The 23,023-nt window shown below is 38.5% G+C and overlaps 1 pseudogene; it reads right to left on the bottom strand.

Annotated features, from left to right (window-relative positions):
- Positions 1 to 21,390: 21,390 nt before the first annotated feature.
- LOC148548246 (protein FAR1-RELATED SEQUENCE 11-like) lies at positions 21,391 to 22,758 on the bottom strand (annotated as a pseudogene).
- Between the last annotated feature and the right edge of the window lie 265 nt (positions 22,759 to 23,023).

Genomic DNA, 23,023 nt, shown 5'->3' with positions numbered 1-23,023 from the left:
TGATGTTTCGCATTCTTGAATCGTTTAGATATAATATAAAATAGTGGCATGGTGAAGATTGGGGGCACGTGGTATTTGGTGGAAGAGAGTCTGCAGTACTCATGGTGGGGTCTCAACGGGCTGGAAAGTTATCTAGTCAGTAAGCAAGGAGTTGGTGTGTATGCCCAAAGGTGAGTTGTCGCTTGGAAGTTGTAGTGGCGTGCTATGCCGAAACCGAGTGGAGTGGAGTTGGCTTGGGGCCGTAAATTTTTTTTTGTTCATTTTCCGCTGCGATTGGGCCATGTTGCATGGTTTGGGTCAGTTAAATTTAATAAAAGAGAATTATTGTGTTGCATGGTTCTGAATTGGAGCTTCTCAAAAACTATAATGTGAACATGGTTTTGTTGTTGGTGCTTTTTAGGAAAAGCGTACATAAAAATGGTTTAGCTAGTAAGTGTTTTTGTGCTATTATTGTTTTCTGTCTTGTAATTAGTGCTTAAATAATTAGGAATTTTTAGAGTAGAGAGTGATTAGTACACAATGAGAAGTTATTTCATTGAGTTACCATCAAATTTCGAAAGAGATGAGTGGTAAATATGATGTATATTGAATAGCGTGAGCCCATGATAAATAGTTTGTAAATTTATGTTAAAGCCAATTTTTGTAATGTAATTGTATTATGATAAAATTTGTGAGTGAGTTATGTATCTAATATGCTTATATGCAAATTAAAAATTTGATTAAAATCATGAGAGATTATTTTTTCTGACCAAAATAATGTTTCAAGAATTGTATGGAAAAATTAAATTCAAAAACCAAGTTCTGATTGCAAGTTATGTTAATGATTAAGTTGGATGATTTTTCATGAATTTATCTCTTTGTATCCCCATGAAAGAAAACACCAATGTTACTACTTACTATGTTTAATTTACACATTGGGACATGTTAGACTAGTGCACGGAATTACAATCACACCTTTGCAACTCCGCACAACTAACCAGTAAGTGCACTGGGTCGTCCAAGTAATACCTTACGTGAGTAAGGGTCGATCCCATGGAGATTGCCGGCTTGAAGCAAGCTACGGTTATCTTGTAATTCTTAGTCAGGAGATTAGTGATACAAATGATTTTTTTTTATGAAGAGTAAATAACATGAAATGAATGATATTTGTCCTTTAGTAATGAGGAATAGGTTGAGGTTCCGGAGATGCTCTGTCGTCTGAATCTCTGCTTTCCTACTGTCTTCTTCTCCAAACACGCATGGCTTCCTTCCATGGCAGGCTGTATGTTGGTGGATCACCGTTGTCAATGGCTACCATCCGTCCTCTCAGTGAAAATGGTCCAGGCACGGTTTTTGTACGGCTAATCAACTGTCGGATCTCTCGTCTCGGATGAAAAATACCAAGCACAGCTACCGCACGGCTAATCATCTGTCGGTTCTCACTTGTGTCGGAATAGGATCTCTCTATCCTTTTGCACACTGTCACTGTGCCCAACATTCGTGAGTTTAAAGCTCGTCACAGTCATCCCGTTCCAGATCCTACTCGGAATACCACAGACAAGGTTTAGACTTTCCGGATCTCAGGAATGTTGCCAATTGGTTCTAGCCTTTACCACGAAGGTTTTGATCTCACGGATTTGAATGCTCTGTTTTCAGGAGATACAAGTCAAACTCGTGGATTAGAAACCCAAGAGATACGCACTCAAGCTGTCGCCCAATGACTACATTGAGCTCAGATAGAACGGGAGTGGTTGTCAAGCACGCGTTCATAAATTTGAGAATGATAGTGAGTGTCACGTATCATCATATTCTTTATGTTGAAGTACGAGTGAGTATCTTAGAACAGAATCAAGCGTGATTGAATAGAAAACAATAGTAATTGCATTAATCCATTGAGACACAGCAGAGCTCCTTACCCCCACCTATGGGGTTTAGAGACTCATGCCGTAGAAGATACAATATGAGATGTAAAATGTTATGAGTTACCAAATGAATCTCTAAAAGTAGTTTTTATACTAAACTAGTAACTTAGGTTTACAGAAAATCAGTAACTAAGTGTAGATAGTGCAGAATTCCACTTCCGGGGCCCATTTGGTGAGTTTTTGGGCTGAGCTTTCAAGCTTCCACGTGCATGTGCCTCAAATTGGAGTTAAACGCCACCTTGGGTACCAAAATGGGCGTTTAACGCCAAGAAGTGTGCCAGTTCTGGCGTTTTACGCCAGAAAAGGGTCTCTAGCTAGCGTTTAACGCCAGTTTAGGCCGTCAAATCTTGGGCAAAGTATGGACTATTGTATATTGCTAGAAAGCCCAAGATGTCTACTTTCCAACGCAATTAAGAGCGCACCGATTGGACTTTTGTAGCTCTAGAAAATCCACTTCGAGTGCAGGAGGGTCAGAATCCAACAGCATCTACAGTCCTTTCTCAGCCTCTGAATCAGACTTTTGCTCAGATCCCTCAATTTCAGCCAGAAAATATCTGAAATCACAGAAAAACACACAAACTCATAGTAAAGTCCAGAAATGCGATTTTTGCATAAAAACTAATAAAAATATAATAAAAAGTAACTAAAATATACTAAAAACTACCTAAAAATAATGCCAAAAAGCGTATAAATTATCCGCTCATCACAACACCAAACTTAAATTGTTGCTTGTCCTCAAGAAACTAAAAACAAAATAGAATAAAAAAAGAGAAAATACAATAAATTTCAAAATATCAATAAAGCTTAGTTCCAATTAGATGAGCGGGACTAGTAGCTTTTTTTTTTGCTTCTGAACAGTTTTGGCATCTCACTTTATCCTTTGAGTTCAGAATGATTGGCATTGATAGGAACTCAGAATTCAGATAGTGTTATTGATTCTCCTAGTTCAGTATGTTGATTCTTGAACACAGCTACTTTATGAGCCTTGGCCATGAACCTAAGCATCTTGTTTTCCAGTATTACCACCAGATACATAAATGTCACAAACACATAACTGGGTGAACCTTTTCAGATTATGACTTAGCTTTGCTAGAGTCCCCAGTTAGAGGTGCCCAGAGTTCTTAAGCACACTCTTTTTGCTTTAGATCACGACTTTAACCACTCTGTCTCAAGCCTTTCACTTGGACCTTCATGACAAGCACATGGTTAGGAACAGCTTGATTTAGCCTCTTAGACCAGGATTTTATTCCTTTGGGCCCTCCTATCCATTAATGCTCAAAGCCTTGGATCCTTTTTACCCTTGCCTTTTAGTTTAAAGGGTTATTGGCTTTTACTGCTTGCTTTTTTTTTTCCGCAAGCTTTGTGTTTTTCACTGCTTTTTCTTACTTCAAGAATCAATTTCATGATTTTTCAGATTATCAATAACATTTCTCTTTTTTCAGTATTCTTTCAAGAGCCAACAATTTTAACATTCATAAACTTCACTTTCAAAAATATGCACTGTTCAAGCATACATTCAGAAAACAAAAAGTATTGCCACCACATCAAAATAATTAAACTAATTTCAAGATAAATTTCGAAATTATGCACTTCTTATTCTTTTGCAAATAAAAACATTTTTCATTTAAGAAAGGTGAGAGATTCATGGAATCATTCATAGCTTTAAGACATAGACTCTAAACACTAATGATCATGTAATAAAGACAAAAACATAGACAAAACATAAAGCATAAAAACCGAAAATAAAAAAATAAAAAAAAGGAAATTAAAGAACGGGTCCACCTTAGTGACGGCGGCTAGTTCTTCCTCTTGAAGATCCTATGGAGTGCTTGAGCTTCTCAATATCTCTTCCTTGCCTTTGTTGCTCTTCCCTCACGGCTCTTTGGTCCTCTCTGATTTCATGGAGGATAATGGAGTGCTCTTGGTGCTCCATCCTTAGTTGCTCCATGTCAGAACTCAAATCTCCTAAAGAGGTGTTGAGTTGCTCCCAATAGATTTGTGGAGAAAAGTGTATCCCTTGAGGCATTTCAGGGATTTCTTGATGAGGAATTTCCTCATTCTCTCGTTGAGGTCCATGAGCGGACTCTCTTGTTTGCTCCATCCTCTTCTTAGTGATGGGCTTGTCCCCTTCAATGAGGATGTCTTCCTCTATAACAATTTCGGCTGAATTGCATAGGTGACAGATGAGATGAGGAAAGGCTAACCTTGCCAAAGTGGAGGGCTTGTCAGCCACCTTGTATAGTTCTAGACGTATGATCTCATGAACTTCCACTTCCTCTCCAATCATGATACTATGGATCATGATGGCCCAGTCTACAGTAACTTCAGACAAGTTGGTAGCAGGAATGATAGAGCGTTGGATGAACTCTAACCATCCTCTAGCCACGGGCTTGAGGTCAAGCTTTCTCAGTTGAACCGGCTTGCCTTTGGAGTCTCTCTTCTATTGAGCTCCTTCCACACAGATGTCCATGAGGACTTGGTCCAACCTTTGATCAAAGTTGACTCTTCTAGTGAAAAGATGAGGATCTCCTCTCATTATTGAAAGTTGAATGCCAACCTCACAGTTTCTGGACTGAAATCCAAGTATTTCCCCCGAACTATTGTGAGCCAATTCTTTGGGTTCGGGTTCACACTTTGATCATGGTTCTTAGTGATCCATGCATTAGCATAAAACTCTTGAACCATTAAGATTCCGACTTGTTGGATAGGATTGGTGAGAATTTCCCAACCTCTTCTCCGAACCTCATGTCGAATCTCCGGATACTCATTCTTTTTTAGTATGAAGGGAACCTTGGGGATCACCTTTTTCTTGGCCACAACTTCATAGAAGTGGTCTTGATGGACATTTGAGATGAATCTTTCCATCTCCCATGACTCGAATGTGGAAGCACTTGCCTTCCCTTTCCTCTTCCTAGAGGTTTTTCCGGTCTTAGGTGCCATTAATGGTTATGGAAAAACAAAAAGCAGAGCTTTTTCCCACACCACACTTAAGAGGTTTACTCGTCCTCGAGCAAAATAAGAAAGATGGGAGTAGAAGAAGAAGAAATGGAGGATATGGAAGGGTATGAATGGTTCGGCCAAGGGGGTTATAAAGTGTTTGTGATGTGTGAAAGTGGAGGAGTAAGGAGGGGTATTTATAGGGTAAGGGAGAGGGGAAATTCGTGTGATGGGGGATAGGTTTGGGAGGGAAATGGTTTGAATTTTGAAGGTGGGGGTAGGTGGGGTATTATGATGGTTTTAGGGAAGAGGAATTGATTTGATTGGTGAGGGGTGTTGGGGAAGAGAAATGGATGTGATAGGTGAATGGTATATGGGGAAGAGTGTATTGGAATGTGTGAAAAGGAGAGAAAAATAATTGGGTAAGGTAGGGATCTTGTGGGGTCCACAGATCCTGAGGTGTCAAGGATTTCTCATCCCTGCACCTTTCTGGCATTTAAACGCCCTCTGTGTGCCATTTCTGGTGTTTAATGCCAGCTTTGCTGCCCATTCTGGCGTTAAACGCCAGTCTGCCAACCTTTCTTGGCATTAAACGCCAGGCTGATGCCCCTTTCTGGCGTTTAACGCCAGCCAGACACCCTTTTCTGGCGTTAAACACCAGTCTGTCTGCCAATTCTGGTGTTTTACGCCCAGAATGCTACCAGACTGGGCATTAAACGCCCATTCTGCTATCCTTACTGGCGTTTAAATGCCAGTAAGCCTGTCCTCTAGGGTGTGCTGTTTTTTATGCTGTTTTTTATTCCGCTTTAATTTTGTAGCTGTTTTTGTGACTCCATTTGATCATCAACCTAAAGAAAATATAAACTAACAATGGAAAATGAAATAAAAAAGTAATTAATATAGATAAATAAGATTGGGTTGCCTCCCAATAAGCGCTTCTTTACTGTCTTTAGCTGGACTTTTACTAAGCTTTTAATTTAGTCTCAGTTTTGAGCACTCTTGCTCAACATTGCCTTCAAGATAATGTTTGACTCTCTGTCCATTAACAATGAACTTTTTGTCAGAGTCAATATCCTGAAGCTCTACATATCCATATGGTGACACACTTGTAATCACATATGGTCCCTTCCACCGGGATTTCAATTTCCCATGGAACAATCTGAGCCTAGAGTTAAACAGCAAAACCTTCTATCCTGGCTCAAAGACTCTAGATGACAGCTTTCTGCCATGCCATCTTTTTGCTTTCTCCTTGTAAATTTTAGCATTTTCGAAAGCATTGAGTCTGAACTCCTCTAGCTCATTCAATTGGAGTAATCTTTTCTCTCCAGCTACCTTAGCATCAAGGTTTAGGAATCGGGTTGCCCAGTAGGCCTTGTGTTCCAGTTCCACTGGCAGATGACAGGCTTTTCCATACACAAGCTGGTATGGAGAGGTCCCTATAGGAGTCTTGAATGCGGTTCTGTATGCCCACAGAGCATCATCCAGACTTTTTGCCCAATCCCTTCTACGGGTACTTACAGTCCATTCCAGGATTCGTTTTAGTTCTCTATTTGAGACTTCAGCCTGCCCATTTGTCTGTGGATGATATGGAGTTGCCACTTTGTGGTTAATTTCATATCGGATCAGAGAAGAGTCAAGCTATTTATTGCAGAAATGAGTGCCTCCATCACTGATCAGTATCCTAGGGACACCGAACTTGCTGGAGATATGCTTCTAGAGGAACTTCATCACTGTCTTAGTATCATTAGTGGGTGTTGTAATTGCCTCTACTCATTTAGATACATAGTCTACTACCACCAGAATATAAGTGTTTGAATATGATGGTGGGAAAGGCCCCATGAAGTCAATACCCCATACATCAAACAACTCAATCTCTAAGATCCCTTGCTGAGGCATGGCATAACCGTGAGGCAGATTACCAGCTCTTTGGCAACTGTCACAGTTACGTACAAACTGTCGAGAGTCTCTATAGAGAGTAGGCCAGTAGAAGCCACATTGGAAAACTTTTGTGGCTGTTCGCTCACCTCCGAAATGTCCTCCATATTGTGATCCATGGCAATGCCATAGGATCTTCTGTGCCTCTTCTCTAGGCACACATATATGGATTATTTTGTCTGCACATCTCTTAAAGAGACATGGTTCATCCCACAAGTAGTACTTTGCATCAGAAACTAATTTTTTTGTTTACTGCTTGCTGTACTCTTTGGGTATGAATCTCACAGCTTTATAGTTTGTAATGTCTGCAAACCACGGTACTTTCTGAATGGCAAAGAGTTGCTCATTCGGAAATGTTTCAGAGATCTCAGTAGGAGGGAGGGATGCTCCTGCTACTGGTTCTATCTAGGACAGGTGATCAGCTACTTGGTTCTCTGTCCCTTTTCTATCTCTTATTTCTATATCAAACTCTTGCAAGAAGCAACACCCATCTTATGAGTCTGGGTTTTGAATCCTACTTTGTGAGGAGATATTTTAGAGCAGCATGGTCAATGTACATAATCACTTTTGATCCTACTAAATAAGATCTGAACTTGTCAATGGCATAAACCACTGCAAACAACTCTTTTTCTGTGGTTGTGTAATTCTTCTGTACGTCATTTAAAACATGGCTAGCATAATAAATGACATGCAGAAGCTTGTCATGCCTCTGTCCCAATACTGCACCAATGGCATGGTCACTGGCATCACACATTAGTTCGAATGGTAATGTCCATTCTGGTGTAGACATGACTGGTGCTGTGACCAGCTTAGCTTTCAGAGTCTCAAACGCCTGCAGACACTCTGTTTCAAAGACAAATGGTGTATCAGCAGCTAGCAGATTGCTCAGAGATTTTGCAATTTTTGAAAAATCCTTTATAAACCTCCTATAGAATCCTGCATGCCCCAGAAAGCTTCTGATTGCCTTAACATTGGCAGGTGGTGGTAATTTTTCAATTACCTCTACCTTAGCTTGATCCACCTCTATTCCCTTGTTCGAAATTCTGTGCCCAAGGACAATTCCTTCAGTCACCATAAAGTGACATTTCTCCCAGTTTAAAACTAGGTTAGTCTCTTGGCACCTTTTCAGAACAACTACTAGATGGTCAAGACAGGAGCTGAATGAGTCTCCAAATACTGAGAAGTCATCCATGAAGACTTCCAGAAATTTCTCTATTATATCAGAGAAGATAGAGAGCATGCACCTCTGAAAGGTTGCAGGTGCATTGCACAGACCAAATTGCATCTTTCTCTAGGCAAATACTCTAGATGGACATGTGAATGCTGTTTTCTCTTGGCCCTGAGGATCTACTACAATTTGGTTGTAACCTAAATAGCTATCCAAAAAGCAGTAGTATTCATGACCTACTAGTCTCTCTAGCATCTGGTCTATGAATGGTAAAGGAAAATAATCCTTTCTGGTGGCTGTATTGAGCCTTCTGTAGTCAATACATATACGCCACCCTATAACTGTTCTTGTAGGAACTAGTTCATTCTTTTCATTATGAACCACTGTCATGCCTCCCTTCTTGGGGACAACTTGGACAGGACTCACCCAGGGGCTATCAGAAATAGGATAAATAATCCCAACCTCTAGTAACTTAGTGACCTCTTTCTGCACGACCTCCTTCATGGCTGGATTCAGCCGCCTCTGTGGTTGAACCACTAGCTTAGCATTATCCTCCAATAGGATCTTGTACATGCATCTGGCTGAGCTAATGCCCTTAAGATCACTTATGGACCACCCAAGAGCTATCTTGTGTGTCCTTAGCACCTGAATTAGTGCTTTCTCTTTCTGTGGCTCTAAAGCAAAGCTTATGATTACCGGGAAAGTGTCATCTTCTCCCAGAAATGCATATTTCAGGGATGGTGGTAGTGGTTTGAGCTCGGGATTAGGAGGCTTCTCCTCTTCCTGAGGAGTCTTCAGAGGTTCTTCTGTTTTCTCTGGTTCCTCCATATCAGGTTGAACATCTTTAAAAATGTCATCTAGCTCTGATTCAAGACTCTCAGTCATATTAACCTCTTCCACTAGGGAGTCAATAATATCAACTCTCATGCAGTCTTTTGAGGTGTCTGGATGCTGCATAGCTTTGACAGTATTCACCTTAAACTCATCCTTATTGACTCTCAAGGTCACCTCCCCTTTTTGGACATCAATGGGGTTCATCCAGTCGCTAGCAAAGGTCTTCCTAGAATGAGAGTTGTACTCTTGTGCTTCTCCATTTCCAGCACCACAAAGTTAGTGGGAAAGGCAAATGGCCCAACCTTGACAATTATGTCCTCAATTACGCCTGATGGAATTTTAATGGAGCCATCAGCAAGTTGGAGGTATATCCGGGTTGGTTTAACTTCATCAGTCAAACCAAGCTTTTTGATAGTGGATGCAGGTATCAGGTTGATACTTGCCCCAAGATCACATAGAGCTGTCTTGGTACAAGCATCCTCTAATGTGCATGGTATCATAAAGCTTCCGGGATCTGTAAGCTTCTCTGGTAAGCTTTTCAGAATTACTGCACTGCATTCTTCAGTGAGAAACTTTTTCAGTTTCTCTCCAATCCTTCTTATGACTTAAGATCTCTTTCATGAACTTAGCATAAGAGGGTATTTGCTCAAGCGCCTCTACAAACGGAATCTTTATTTCAAGAGTCCTGAGATAGTCTGCAAAGCGGGCAAATTGTTTATCCTGTTCCGCTTGGCAGAGTTTCTGAAGATAAGGCATCTTGGCTTTATATTCTTCAACCTTAGTTGCTGCAGGTTTACTTCCTACAAAAGTGGGTGGAGAAGCCTTCCTAAGGGGGTTGTTATCAGCACTTGCAGGTGTCTGATCCTCCATTGGCATTTGAACGCCAGAATTGGGTTCTGTATGGGCATTTAACGCCAGATTGTCACCCTTTTCTGGCGTTTGGATGCCAGAATTGGCCATCCACTGGGCGTTCAATGCCAACTTTTCACCCTTTTCTGGTGTTTGAACACCAGAATCATTCTTCTCTGGGCTCTTACTGTCCTCAGAGGGATTTTGAGCAGTGGTTTGGTCATCCCCTGTCAGTTGTTCCTTTCTTGGCTTTCTGCTGCCTTGAGTTGAGGCATTCAATGTCTTCCTACTCCTTAAATGAACAGCTTGGCACTCTTCTGTTATCTGTTTAGATAACTGCTGTCTTGTCTGCTCCAATTGTGCTTCCATATTCTTGTTAGCCTTTTTAGTGTCTTGTAGCATCTCTTTAAATTCTGCAAACTGTTTTGTTATAAAAAGCAATTGCTGATTGAGTTCAACAACTTGTTCTAGAGGACTAAGTTCAGTGGATACTGCTTTAGCCTCTTCTTACATGGAGGACTCACTACTTAAGTATAGATGTTAATTTCTAGCAACTGTATCAATGAGCTCTTGAGCCTCTTCAATTTCTTTCTCATTTGTATAGATCCACCAGCTGAGTGGTCTAGAGACATCTGGGCCTTTTCTGTAAGCCCGTAGTAGAAGATGTCTAACTGCACCCATTCTGAAAATATTTCAGAGGGACATTTCCTTAGCATCTCTCTGTACCTTGATGACATGTCACCATGTCATGTTTTTCTATGCTTTTTCATACAAGAAATAGATGATTTGTGCTTAACTATTGAATGCTTTTGTGCTTAAATGTTATATTTTTTCAATCTTTTAATTTTATAAATCTTGTAGGAAATAAGAAGAAAAAGAAGCAAAGAAGCACAAAATAAGCTAAAAAGGAGAAAAAAAAGAGCTTTGGGGAACACTTTGAAGTTGGAGCACACTTTGGAGCCTTAGGCCACGCTTTTAAAATCGTGGCCCATGACTAAATTAAAGGAGAATAGGCAATCAGCACACAAAGCTCCGCTCTTGGCAAGAGCAGAGCTTTATCGTGATGTTAATTGGGCTTTGAAGCAAAATTTTCGCTAAGTTAAAACCTGGGCGCTCACAGCATGACCATACCTCCTTCAAAGGGCTATAACTTGAGCTACAAACGTTCGATTGATCTGCTTCCAGTTGCGTTGGAAAGCTGACATTCAGAGCTTTCCAATGATATATGGAAATCCATATTTGGCAAAAAATTGAGACACGAATGAAAGGCATCTTTAAGGACCAAAAACAAGCAAAAATATACCAAAGTGCGACCACCAAGGTTCGAAGCTGGAGCCTCACTCCAAAGCATAATGCTCCGCTCTTGGAGAGAGCATTGTCGTGCTCTCTTCATGAAAATTCAAGGAAAATCTCTCCCCAAATGCTTTCACCAAGGCTTGAACCTGGAACCTCACCCAAGCAAAAGGAGTGCTACGCTCCCAAGGAGAGCAGAGCACTACTCTCTTCATTCCTTGCACAAGTTTGACACGGCCAGGAGGACTTGGTGCGTGCACAAGACACACCACAAGCTCAATGCTCCACTCCCCACAAGAGCAGAGCACTCTACTAGGAGCAAACACTCATGGGCCAAAATTCAACCAAAATTCCATTTAAATTTAATTCCTCACCAAATTGAATCAAGGCCAACCAAACCCATTTCTCCTCAAATCCAAAGCAAACAAAGCCCACATCATCACTCAAAGGCACAAGAACAAGCTAGAATTAGGATTTTCATTTAATTTGTTTTTCATTTCAATTTCATTTTATTTTGCAAAAAGCCTATATAAGGCATCATTTCCATCTTTGTTGAGGGAGTTCCATTAGAGAGTATAGGGGCTGGCTCCAATTGAGAGCTCTCTCTCTTAGTTTTCATTTCTGTTTTAAATCTTGGATTGAGATTGGAAGGAATTCTGTTTTCATTCTCTATCTGCAACTTCTCTTTACTTCTTCTGCAATCTTTCTTTTAATTCTCTGCAACTTTTCTCTTGTTGGATCAAGGAAGGACTTGAGATCTAGACTTATTTTCTAGTCTCCTCCACCCCTGAGATCTTCAACATCCATTTAGCTATTACAATTAAGTTACATTTTGCTTTCTATTTGGTTTCTCAAGCAATTTTCCATTTCTGTTTGAATCTGCTGCATCCCATTTCATATTCTAACTCTCTTATTGATTGCACTTTACACTTTCTTGTTAAATTTTAAATTCCCAACACCTAATTCAATTTACTTTCAAGAAATTTAATTCTTCTACACTTGTTTGGCATTTTACCTTTCTGTTCATGATCTGATTTACTTTCTTTGCAAGTTTAATTCTCTGTCGTTGCCCTAAGCTTTGATCTATTGCTCTCTTTAATTTCCAGCACCCAGCCCCCTTTACATTTTATGCAATTTACATTTCTTGTCATTTAAGATTTTGCCAATTTACCTTTCTTGTTCTTTAAGTTACTTGCAATTTTACTTTCTGCATCTTTTAAATTCCTTGTAATTTACTTTCTGTTGGCTACATTTCACACAATTCACTCAATATTAGCTTGACTAAACTAATCACCCACTAAAGTTGCTTGATCCATCAATCCCTGTGGGATCGACCTCACTCTAAGTGAGTTTTACTACTTGATGCGACCCGGTACACTTGCCGGTGAGTTTTGGGTGTTGGAATTCATTTTTTTTCCACAAAAACACCATCAAGTTTTGAGCGTCGTTGCCAGGGATTGATTAGATCAACAATGATTAAGTGGGTGAGAAGTCTAGATCAAGCATTTTCTTTATTTTTGTTCTCTATTTTAAGTTAATATCAAGGTGTTTGAGCTATTGCCTCACTAAGAAATTCTTTCTCTTTGACAAGAATTTCAATTTTCATTGATGTTTACAAAATACAAATGGAGTTCAACTCATCTTATGGTTAAACAAAATTTTATGGGGTATTATCCACCATCATCAATCTCTAATAATGGCTGGGAATATCACCAAGAAAATACAAATTCTAAGCACTCCAATTCATGGAGATTTGCTTCAGAGACACAAGATGAGCAAGAGAATCATATGGGATATTTTCCTCCACCACAAAATGATGCAAGTCATTATTCTAATGGTGGCTGGGAGTATCACCAAGGAATGAAAGAGTATCCACCCTCACGTCCCAGTTTCTCATTTGAAAGTTCTTCATCACTTGATTATGCCTTAATACAAAGTTTCCTCTAAAATCCATACAAGTCATCCCATCAATGACATAACTTATTCCATACCCCTCAACACAACTTCACCACAACACTCCATGTCACCAAAATTACTCTCAACCTTCATCTCTTGAACCAGCAGATGAGGATTACCTTCAATTGTCTAAAGAACCCTTAGAAAGCCAATGCCAAGCCATTGAAATACACAGAAAACTCGTGGAAAGATACACACAATCCCAATCCTGGAAAGAAATCATCTTCAAGAAGATGAATGGGCCCTTAGAGCAAACAAGGGGGAACTTAAAACCATCAAACAGTGAGGATGAAGACCAATTTGTGAGTGAGGAAGTAGAAAAACAAGAACAAAAGGTCCCTATTGCAAGTGAAATTGCAATAAAGGATAAGGGACATGAGCCAAGGATTTTACAATCACGAAAGCTACTTGAGCTGACAATGAAACATAAAGATTCCCTCCCAAAGGAATTAATGAAAAATCATGAAGAAAAAATGGAGGAAAATACTCAAGAGAATTCACACTCAAGTGAAGTAAAGAAGAAAGAGGAAAGGCTCAGGGAACTACCAATACAAGAGGCTCTTGATGAAAAGAAGACTCCAATAATCACACAACCACCAAGACTTGGATTCAAGGAAGTGAAGGCAATTAACAAAAGCACCAAGAAGAGGATTGTGACCAAGCTACCAAGGACAATATTCATGAAGAATAAAGGGTCAACCACAAGCAATCCAACCCATGGACCATTAGCAAGCAAGCTCAATCAAGCCATGTACAAAAGAAAGCTTGCTGAGAGGAAACCAAGAAAGGGGACAATAGCTGAAACCTCTCCCCCCTTAAGGTCATTCCTCTTAACAAACTGGAAGAAGAGGAAGAAAGTGAAGAATAACATGTCAAGCTAATGACACTAAAAGAGCACTTGTTGGGAGGTAACCCAACCGTAGGTAACATTTCTTTTCTACTTTGTTTTCTTTCTGTGCTTTGTTTAAATTCAATAAATTGGCATATGGTTACATTCTAAGTTTGTTGTTGCCTTGCAACAAATTGTTTTCAATCTTTTTGGATGATTGCATCAAATCAAAAATGAAAATGACACACCAAGATTCTAAGTTTGGTGTGCCACTTATTTTCTATATAATTCATTCAAGCAACACTACTTGTCTGCATAATCATAATGCCTCTGCAGTTTTATTTTTCTCTTTTAATTTGACACTTTTTCATTCTACTTTCTTTAGTCATTTTTCTGTTTTTAAATGCTTTTATTTTAGTTTTCTTATTTACTGTTCTTGTTAATACATCACCAAGAGAGCTTTATTCATGACAGATTCTTTACTTGGTGATTGTACTTAACAAATAACAGTTTTACTTGCTTAGTTTTAATTCAAATAAATTGACATATGATTGCATTTTAAGTTTGGTGTTGCTATGCAACAAAAATTTGCTTCCAATCTTTACTGGATACTTGCATTAATTCCAAGTGAAAGTGTCACACTAAGTTTAGTGTGCCACTTATCTTTTATGCAATGTATTGTGCTCACCTTCTTAAGTTTGCAAATCACAATGTCTCTGTCTCTTGTGTCTTGATTATTATCTTTAATTTTGCTTGCTTAGAACACATGTACTACTAACATTTCATTGTGTAAGACATTCATGATCCATCTTAGCCCCATAGCCATTGTTCTAATTGTTGCTTGAGGATGAGCAAGCATTCTGAGTTTGGCAAGGGAAAGAGGAAGAATAGAGGAAAAAGGATAACAATAATGAAGATAAACTACAAGGTTGTAGAGTTCCTTTTCTCCTCATTTGTTTCCAGCACTTAAATTGCATGATTGTCTTCATCTTTTCTGTTTACATGTGTGTATGAATAAAGCATAGCTTGAATCTTGGTTTGTAACATGTTGATGTGGCATTATGATTACCAACTTGAGTTTTGTGAGTTCAAAAGCAATAAAGCATCATGATCATAAACAAACAAGGAATTAAAGAAGATTTTAGCATGTGCATACAAGTATTGGAAAGCTAGTATGATTAATTGTTGCTCAATTGCATTGGATTTTATTTAATTGAAGTTTTCATCTAGGACATTTTGTGAAATCTTTTGAAATCATGAAAACCTTGAAGGAAGTAAATGCAAATAAAGCAAGAAAGAAAAAGGGAAAGAATGAGAAAGCTGAAGGCTCTGAGTACCAATGGCAATTTATTTGCTAAGTACTTGTGGTGTTTATGTATCAAGCCAAATGCTTGAAAACAAAACACTTAGAAGTCAAGGCTAGGCTCAAGTGCAAAAGCACTCCCTCAAAGCTCAAGGTTCTAAGCATCAATGATTAGAGAGTCAAGAAAAGAAAAGAAAAATGAGCTTAATGAAGTCCGCTAATTCAAATGCTTGTGGTGCTTATGTATCAAGTGGTAATACTTGAAAACAAAGCATTTAGAATCGTAGCTTTGTTATTAACTCATGGGGCAAAGCACCCAAAAGGAGAAGCTAATAAGAAAATCAAAAGCTTGTTTCAAGGGAAAATTATAAGGAAAAGATTTCATAAATTGAGCTAGATAGAAGCATCAATCATTTACATTTCTTTTGTGATTGTAGCATGCTTAGAAAACTAGCTTACCATGAACATTGAGTTGCTATTCTTCTTACCTTGGATTGTAAATCTTTATTGCATGATTCTTTTCTTGCTTGGGGACAAGCAAGGTTTAAGTTTGGTGTTGTGATGACATGTCACCATGTCATGTTTTTCTATGCTTTTTCATACAAGAAATAGATGATTTGTGCTTAAATATTGAATGCTTTTGTGCTTAAATGGTATATTTTCTTGATCTTTTAATTTTATAAATCTTGTAGGAAATAAGAAGAAAAAGAAGCAAAGAAGCACAAAATAAGCTAAAAAGGAGAGAAAAAAGAGCTTTGGGGAACACTTTGAAGTTGAAGCACACTTTGGAGCCTTAGGCCATGCTTTTAAAAGCGTGGCCCATGACCAAATTAAAAGGAGAATAGGCAATCAGCACACAAAGCTCCGCTCTTGGCAAGAGCAGAGCTTTATCGTGATGTTAATTGGGCTTTGAAGCAAAATTTTCGCTAAGTTAAAACCTGGGCGCTCATAGCATGACCATGCCTCCTTCAAAGGGCTATAACTTGAGCTACAGACATCCGATTGATGTGCTTCTAGTTGCGTTGGAAAGATGACATTCAGAGCTTTCCAAAGATATATGGAAATCTATATTTGGCAAAAAATTGAGGCACGAATGAAAGGCATCTTTAAGGACCAAAAACAAGCAAAAATATACCAAAGTGCAACCACCAAGGTTCGAAGTTGGAGCCTCACTCCAAAGCATAATGCTCCACTCTTGGAGAGAGCATTGTCGTGCTCTCTTCATGAAAATTCAAGGAAAATCTCTCCCCAAATGCTTTCACCAAGGCTTGAACCTAGAACCTCACCCAAGCAAAAGGAGTGCTACGCTCCCAAGGAGAGCAAAGCGCTACTCTCTTCATTCCTTGCACAAGTATGACACGGCCAGGAGGACTTGGTGCGCGCACAAGACACACCACAAGCTCAATGCTCCACTCCCCACAAGAGCAGAGCACTCTACTGGGAGCAAACACTCATGGGCCAAAATTCAACCAAAATTCCATTTAAATTCAATTCCTCACCAAATTGAATCAAGGCCAACCAAACCCATTTCTCCTCAAATCCAAAGCAAGCAAAGCCCACATCATCACTCAAAGGCACAAGAACAAGTTAGAATTAGGATTTTTATTTAATTTGTTTTTCATTTCAATTTCATTTTATTTTGCAAAAAGCCTATATAAGGCATCATTTCCATCTTTGTTGAGGGAGTTCCATTAGAGAGTATAAGGGCTGGCTCCAATTGAGAGCTCTCTCTCTTAGTTTTCATTTCTGTTTTAAATCTTGGATTGAGATTGGAAGGAATTCTATTTTCATTCTCTATCTGCAACTTCTCTTTACTTCTTCTGCAATCTTTCTTTTAATTCTCTGCAACTTTTCTCTTGTTGGATCAAGGAAGGACTTGAGATCTAGACTTGTTTTTTAGTCTCCTCTACCCCTGAGATCTTCAACTTCCATTTAGCTATTGCAATTAAGTTACATTTTGCTTTCCATTTGGTTTCTCAAGCAATTTTCCATTTCTGTTTGAATCTGCTGCATCCCATTTCATATTCTAGCTCTCTTATTGATTGCACTTTACACTTTCTTGTTAAATTTTAAATTCCCAGCACCTAATTCAATTTACTTTCAAGAAAATTAATTCTTCTACACTTGTTTGGCATTTTACCTTTCTGTTCATGATCTGATTTAATTTTTTTGCAAGTTTAATTCTCTGTCATTGCCCTAAGCTTTGATCTATTGCTCTCTTTAATTTCCAGCACCCAGCCCCCTTTACATTTTATGCAATTTACATTTCTTGTCATTTAAGATTTTGCCAATTTACCTTTCTTGTTCTTTAAGTTACTTGCAATTTTACTTTCTGCATCTTTTAAATTCCTTGCAATTTACTTTCTGTTGGCTACATTTCACACAATTCACTCAATGTTAGCTTGACTAAACTAATCACCCACTAAAGTTGCTTGATCCATCAATCCCTGTGGGATTGACCTCACTCTAAGTGAGTTTTACTACTTGATGTGACCCAGTACACTTGCCAGTAAGTTTTGGGTGTTGAAATTTATTTTTTTCCACAAAAACACCATCATACCTCTCCCAGGCATTATAAAGAGATTCATTATCCTCTTGTTTAAAGCCTTGGATATCCAGCCGTAGCTATGTCATCCTTTTTAGAGGGAAATATTGATTCAGGAATTTGTCTGATAACTGTTTCCATGTTCTTATGCTTGCTGTGGGTTGGTTATTTAACCTCCTCTTAGCTTGATCTTTTACAGCAAATGGAAACAGTAATAATCTGTAGACATCCTGATCTACTTTCTTATCACGTACTGTGTCAGTAATTTGTAAGAACTATGCCAGAAACTCAGTAGGTTCTTCCTGTGGAAGACCAGAATACTGACAATTTTGCTGCACCATGATAATGAGCTGAGGGTTTAGCTCAAAATTGCTGGCTCTGACGGGGGGTATACAGATACTACTCCTATATGAAGCAGTAGTAGGGTTAGCATATGACCCCAGAGTCCTTCTGGACTGTTCATTTCCACTTAGGTCCATGATGGAGAAAGAAAAATAATGTGGATTGTAAATAAAAATTTTATTCCCCTTTTTTTTGAAATTAAAGAAATTAAAATAAAGTAAATAAAAAAATTGATGCAAGTTTCAAAAACTAAGAAAAAAAGAAATAAAAGAAATTAGAAAACTAAATTAATTAATTAATTGAAAATATTTGAAAAATTGTGGTTAGGAAGTTTTGAAAAATGAAAAGAGAGAAAGTGGTTAGGAAGTTTTGAAAAAGATATGTCTTAAAATTAAAGATACTTGTAAGAAAATAAATAAAAGAAAAGATTTGAAAAAGATATGATTTTAAAATTTTAAATATTGAAACTTTCTTAACAAGAAAACACCAAACTTAAAATTTTTCAATCAAAATAATGAAATAAGACAAGTAATTCGAAAATTATAAAGAAAAAGAAAAAGATTTTAAAAAATATAAAAAGAAAATTGAAAAAGAATTTGTTTTGAAAAAGATTTAAAAAGATAAATTTTTAAAATTGAAATTTTAACTTGACTTACATGAAACTACCAAATTTTAAAAATTTTGACTAAGTCAACCTAAGAAATTCGAAAATGATGAGTAAATAAAGGAAAAGATATATTTTTTTAATTTAATGAGGAAAGAGAAAAACAACAAAATGACACCAAACTTAAAATTTTTAGATCAAAACAGAGAAAACAAACCAAGAACACTTTAAAGATCAAGATGAACACCAAGAACAAATTTTGGAAATCTTTAGGAAAATAAAAACACAAAGGAAACCAAACTTAAAAATTTTTATACTTTGGACACTAATAATTCGAAAATGCACAAGAAAAATAAGAAAAGACACCAAACAAGAAAAACTAAAAATCAAACAAGGAAAATAAACAAGAACAACTTGAAGATCAAGAAAGAACAAGGAACATAAAACTCGAAAATATGAAGAATAAAAAGAACATACAATTCGAAAAATTGAAGGAAAATAAAAACATGCAGTTGACACCAAACTTAAAAATGAAACTAAACTAAAACAGAAGACTCAATTATTAGTTTATTGGTTTTTATCTATTTATTAAAAATTTTCGAAAAAAAATCTAGAAAAAGAAAACAACAATTTTAAAATTTTAACAAAAACAATAATAAAAGACTCAAAGAAAAATAAAAGATTAATAAAGAAAAATAAGATTTTTGAAAAGAAAATAAAAGACTCAAATTTAGTGACTCTAAACCAAAACGATAAATTTTTCCTAATCTAAGCAACAAGATGAACCGTCAGTTGTCCAAACTCGAACAATCCCCGGCAACGGTGCCAAAAACTTGCTGCACGGAATTGCGTTCACACCTTTACAACTCCGCACAACTAACCAGCAAGTGCACTGGGTCGTCCAAGTAATACCTTACATGAGTAAGGGTCGATCCCACGGAGATTGCCGGCTTGAAGCAAGCTATGGTTATCTTGTAATTCTTAGTCAGGAGATTAGTGGTAAAAATGATTTTGTTTATGAAGACTAAATAATATGAAATGAATGATACTTGTGATTCAGTAATGAAGAACAGGTTGAGGTTTCGGAGATGCTCTGTCGTCTGAATCTCTGCTTTCCTACTGTCTTCTTCTCCAAACACACATGGCTTCGTTCCATGGCAGGCTGCATGTTAGTGGATCACCGTTGTCAATGGCTATCATCCGTCCTCTCAGTGAAAATGGTCCAGGCACGGTTTCTGTACGGCTAATCAACTGTCGGATCTCTCGTCTCGGATGAAAAATACCAGGCACAGCTACCGCACGGCTAATCATCTATCGGTTCTCACTTGTGTCGGAATAGGATCTCTCTATCCTTTTGCACACTGTCATTGCGCCCAACATTCATGAGTTTAAAGCTCGTCATAGTCATCCTGTTCCAGATCCTACTCAGAATACCACAGACAAGGTTTAGACTTTCCGGATCTCAGGAATGCTGCCAATTGGTTCTAGCCTCTACCACGAAGGTTCTGATCTCACGGATTCGAATGCTCTGTTGTCAGGAGATGCAAGTCAAACTTGTGGATTAGAAACCCAAGAGATACGCACTCAAGCTGTCGCCCAATGACTACGTTGAGCTCAGATAGAACGGGAGTGGTTGTCAAGCACACGTTCATAAATTTGAGAATGATGATGAGTGTCACGTATCATCATATTCTTTATGTTGAAGTACGAGTGAGTATCTTAGAACAAAATCAAGCGTGATTGAATAGAAAACAATAGTAATTGCATTAATCCATTGAGACACAGCAGAGCTCCTCACCCCCACCTATGGGGTTTAGAGACTCATGCCGTAGAAGATACAATATGAGATGTAAAATGTCATGAGTTACCAAATAAATCTCTAAAAGTAGTTTTTATACTAAACTAGTAACTTAGGTTTACAGAAAATCAGTAACTAGGTGTAGATAGTGCAGAATTTCACTTTCAGGGCCCACTTGGTGAGTGTTTGGCCTGAGCTTTCAAGCTTCCACGTGCATGTGCCTCAAATTGGAAATAAACGCCACCCTGGGTGCCAAAATGGGCGTTTAACGCCATGAAGTGTGCCAGTTCTGGTGTTTTATGCTAGAAAAGGGTCTCTGGCTGGCGTTTAATGCCAGTTTGTGCCGTCAAAGCTCGGGCAAAGTATGGACTATTATATATTGCTGGAAAGCCCAAGATGTTCAATTTATAAATCAATTGAGAGCGCGCCAATTGGACTTCTGTAGCTCCAGAAAATCCACTTCGAGTGCAGAAGGGTTAGAATCCAACAGCATCTGCAGTCCTTTCTCAGCCTCTGAATCAGACTTTTGCTCAGATCCCTCAATTTCAGTCAGAAAATACCTGGAATCACAGAAAAACACACAAACTCATAGTAAAGTCCAGAAATGTGATTTTTGCATAAAAATTAATAAAAATATAATAAAAAGTAACTAAAACATACTAAAAACTACCTAAAAACAATGCCAAAAAGCGTATAAATTATCCGCTCATCATAGACGTGTTGGAGGTGCAGACAGATAAGGAAAACTTTAACGTCTGTGGGCTGCGCCAAAGACACAGGTCTGGTTATGGTGGTTCACCTCGGAGAACACTATCACCGGCAGATTGTACTTGTTTCGCCTGTAGGTCGCATCAAACGCCAAAACATCACCAAATATCTTGTAATCATTCGGACTATGCCCGTCGCTCCAAAACAGATCACACATATTTTGCTCAGCCCCAACTTGGTACCACCAATACATATTACCATCTCTCCTTGCACAAACATTAAAATACCGTAACGTGGCATTCACATCGCCGCTTTGCATTGCACGTTGCCGCCTAACCACATTATACATATCTCTCTTTGTGAACGGAACTAGGTTAAAACCCCCAGCCTAGGCAGCAATAGACTCATAAATTTTGGGAATTGAAATTCCAACCTGCCTCAAACTATCCATGTGAGCTCTATCAACATCTGATATTTTCCTATATGCTGGCAGGTATGACACAAACTTTGCCAGGAGAAGGTCGTGGTTATGCTCATCAACAAAACGACACACATACCAATTGCTACTTTCAGCTTTTTGCTTTATCCTCATCTCTACCTGACATCCACAGCAGGTAAAAACCTTGTGCTCCCTCTTCCAATCCTGCATCTCAAGCCATTTTCTATCTCTGAATCCTTCTCTGTTGCACAAATACGTGTATCACATGATTTCACCCTTCCTATTCTTTAATTTCTTCCCTTGTCGCATGGCAAAACCCTTTGCTCGACTATATTGCTCATAAAAACGACACGCCTCATCCGGGTTAGCGAACTCCATCTCCAATATCTGTGCACGACCAAATACTACATGTTCAGCACTGCCGTTCTACTCACAGTGCTCTTCATTGGGTGATTCTTCCCCTAACTCTTCTTCCTCTGTTTCCATCCCAATGTCTAGCAGTGATTTCTGCACAGATAAAGGCTCATCAGTTACGGTTGTCGCTCACAATGTTCAATTACAGCTCAAGAAAAACCCAGCAAAATATACACCAATCCCATTCGTACCGTTGCATCGATATCTTCGGTATCCCCAAAGCCGTCAAAATTCTCTTCCCCACAAGCATCCAGTCCAGGGATCGTTCTGCTACAAGAAGACATTGCAACATAAAACCGCTCTGCCTCTGCTAATACAACTTCCCCCAAGAAATCTATTACTCGTAAAACCCTTCACCAAAACTGCAACAAACCCAAAAAGCATATTGTCAATACCCGACCGCAAAGAAAAACATTGACATACCACGTAAGAAACAACACTGCCGAGACTCCCAACTTAAAGGTGCCAAACATAAACTAAAAATCACCATCTTCCACACTCACACTACAAAGAAACCTACATAAGCAACTTCAATCCCAACTCAATAATCCAGAAACAAAAACTATCCTCAAGTACCGCCAACTAAGGCTACGCAACACAGTTACTAAGTAACATCATATGCTGCCATTATCATTATGACGAAATTACAGTGTCAAACAATCAACCCCATCTTTATTTTTAAATAAAGACTTCATGCTTCCAAAGATAAACCCACCAACCAAAACACCAAACCCAAACCATTCACACTACTCACACTTATGCGCCCATCCCCCACACATTTGCCGAACAACTCCCGCCATATATAACGCAAATTCTCAAACTTAGTAAGTAGAATCTAGGCAAAAGATTACTTACCTCCACTTTAACCAGCAACCTAATGTCGCCTTCCCTTAAATCTGCCATTCCTTCTTCAACACATGTTCCTTGTTGTTCCAATTTCTCAAACTTTAGCCTGCACACTGCTGCCCGCAGACATGCACTGTATGGAGTCCTTCACGCATCAACAACCCACCACGGACCACCATGACCCCCCTCTTACTCTATTTCACCAACTCTGACTGTAGTACTACACAAATATTACAATAATTATGTTACTGGGCACACAAACAATTAGAGCCTAAGCCTCTAAAATTGCTCTACCAGTACTTTTTAAGAAGCCACACACCTT

This window comes from Arachis ipaensis, chromosome B8 (genome assembly GCF_059453495.1).
Source record: "Arachis ipaensis isolate K30076 ecotype BB chromosome B8, ASM5945349v1, whole genome shotgun sequence".
Taxonomy (NCBI): Eukaryota; Viridiplantae; Streptophyta; class Magnoliopsida; order Fabales; family Fabaceae; genus Arachis; species Arachis ipaensis.
This window is presented reverse-complemented; position numbering and strand designations above follow the sequence as displayed.